Here is a 3,030-nt window from a genome sequence, read left to right as displayed (position 1 = left end):
CTGTACAGGGTATAGCCCTCTATAGCCGTGGTCCAGTCATGGGTGGAGTCCCACCAGGTCTCCGTTATCCCAATGACGTCATAATTCTTTGCACTGAGCAGGAGGACAAGCTCCTCCTGCTTGTTACCCAGGCTCCTGGCATTAGTGTACAGGCAGGCAAGTGTCCCCTTGGGGGCTCTTGCCTTGCCCACAGATTGTGCCAGGGCTGGGTCAGGGGTGGGCTCCCTTAAGTGCCTTGGTCCGCTGGCTTTGCAAAGGTCGCTCAGCGGGCCAGCAGTGGCAGTAGTCCCCCCATCCCCCAGCAGGCTTAGTTTAAAGCCCAGTGGAGCAGGTCAGCCAGTCTGGCTGAGAAGAGCCTCCTCCCCAGGGGAGAGAGGTGGAAGCCATCTCTTCCCAGCAGCTCGCTGCCTCTCTCGCCAAAGAGCGGGCTGTGGTCATGGAAGCCAAAGCCTTCCCGATGACACCAGCTCCGCAGTCTTTGGTTCACTGCGTGGATCCTCCTCTCCCTCCTCAGCCCATAGCCCGAAACTGGGAGGATCGACGAAAACACCACCTGAGCTCCCAGACACCTAAGCCCCGCTCCCAACTCCCTGTAGCGCCTCATGACCTGGCTGGGGGTGCTCCGAGCCGTGTCATTGGTGCCCACGTGAATAAGGAGCATGGGGTAGTGGTCTGTGGGCTGGAGGAGCTGCGGGATCCTCTCCGCAATGTCTCGGATGCGGGCCCCCGGGAAGCAGCAGACTTCCCGGGCTAAGGGGTCGGGGAGGCAGATTGCCCCCTCGGTCCCCTGCAGGATGGAGTCTCCCACAACAAACACCTTTCGCTTTGACTTGGGGAGAGCGGGGCCAGTAGCTGTGGTTGAGCCTGGGTTGCCTGCGGGAGCTGGCAACTGAGCAGGCTCTGCTGGGGCTGCAAGAGGTGCGAACCTGTTGCTAAGCTCCAGCGAGGGAGGGGCCTTGGTGCGGCGGGCCTTGGGGCCCTTGACCACCTTGGTCCATGCCCCTGACTGGGCAGAGCGGGAGGTCCCAGAGTCCTCCTTAGTCGTGGAGGGAGATGGTGCTCTCCCCTGCGGCTCCCGGGGGAGAAGGGCCTGGCAGTAGGAGTCTATCTCCTGCTCGCAGTCCCTGATGGCACGCAGTCTCTGGGCCACATTTGTGAGAGCCCTGCAAGGGAAGTGAGGTTCAGGGGTAACCAACATGGGTTCGTGCAAGGCCGATCCTGCCTGACTAACCTGGTCTCTTTCTATGACCAGGTAACAAAGAGCTTATATGGGAAGGAGGAAGTCGATGTCATCTTCTTGGACTTCCAGAAGGCCTTCGACACAGTGTCCCACCCAGTTCTGGTGGGCAAGCTGAGGGACTGTGGCATTGACGAATGCACAGTCACATGGGTGGCAAACTGGCTCTGGGGGCACACCCAGAGGGTGGTGGTGGACGGGTCGAAGTCGACCTGGGAGGGTGTGGGCAGCAGAGTCCCCCAGGGCTTCGTCCTAGGGCCTGTGCTGTTCAACATCTTCATTAGCAACCTGGACAAGGGTGTGGAGAGCACCCTGTTCAAGTTCACTGATGACACCAAGCTGTGGGGTAAAGTGAATACACTGGCAGGCAGGGACCACATCCAGGCAGACCTGGATAGGTTGGAGAAGTGGGAAGATCTGAACAGGATGCGGTTCAACAAGGACAAGTGCAGGGTGCTGCACCTGGGGAGAGGGAACCAGCATTATGGTTACAGGTTAGGGGCTGACCCTCTTGGCAGCACAGAGGCAGAGAGGGATCTTGGAGTCAGGATTGTCTCCAGGATGAATATGAGTCGCCAATGCGATAAAGCAATAGGCAGAGCCAACCGCACCCTGTCATACATCAACAGGGGCATCACTAACAGGTCCAGAGAGGGTCGTGCTCACCCTCTATGCGGCGCTGGTCAGGCTGCAGCTGGAGTACTGTGTCCAGTGCTGGGTACTGCACTTCAAAAAGGACATGGGGAACCTGGAGAGGGTCCAGAGGAGGCCACTCGTATGGTTGAGGGCCTCCATGGCCAGCCGCATGAGGAGAGGCTGAGGGACCTGAATCTCTTCAGTCTCCGCAAGAGGAGACTGAGGGGGGATCTTGTGGCTGCCTACAACTTTATCAGGGGCCACCAGCAGGGACCCGGGGAAAGTCTGTTCACCAGGGTCCCCCCTGGAGTCACCAGGAACAACGGCCACAAGCTGAGGGAGGATAGGTTTAGGTTAGATATTAGGAAGAACTACTTCACGGTAAGGGTGGCCAGAGCCTGCAATAGGCTTCCCAGAGAGGTGGTGCTCTCACCTTCCCTGGAAATCTTCAAGAGGAGACTGGATGGGCACCTGGCTGGGGTCTTATGACCCGTTCCACCCCCAGCGCTCCTTCCTGCCCATGGCGGGGGGTCAGACTAGATGATATGTCTAGGTCCCTTCCGACTCATTGATTCTATGATTCTATATCTGTGACCTTCTATAATGGTCCAGTTGTTATGCATCTCAGTGTGTAGATGAAATGAGAGGCATGTGTGCATGTCACTTTAAAGCAGGCTAAATGCTTTTGCACCACTTTAATGGTGTTGGTGTTTGCACGCCTCAGCAGCATATTGCACATTAATTGCAGCCACTGTAGGAAATTTGGTAGCGTAATGTGCCTTAATGACTTGGGGCGCAGCAAACTACAACTTCGAGCTGTGGAGTGAAGCACCAGGCTCTGTGCAGCTCCGTGGCTCTGCAGGAAGCCCTGCAGGCAACCTGGTAGCAGCCCAGGAAAGCAGCCCAAGGACCGCTCTGTCTGCCAGCAGCTCTCCCTCCCCTCCCCGCTGCCGGAGAGGCAGGGTGTGTGCACAACACAGGGGTTTAATCAACCCTAAATTGCAGTGGTGTTTTTAAAAACCCACTGCTTCAATTTAGGACCCCCGTTTCATCTATACACCCACCCCATGTCCACATTCTCAGCCTCTCACCAAATGCACTCCTTGAGTCCATGAGCCCTAACCACTTCATAATCCACCCGTTGTAAGACCAGGAAG

The sequence above is a fragment of the Crocodylus siamensis genome, chromosome 5 (genome assembly GCF_052110815.1).
Source record: "Crocodylus siamensis isolate JL-2025a chromosome 5, ASM5211081v1, whole genome shotgun sequence".
NCBI lineage: Eukaryota > Metazoa > Chordata > Crocodylia > Crocodylidae > Crocodylus > Crocodylus siamensis.
Note: the sequence above shows the minus strand (reverse complement) of the source record.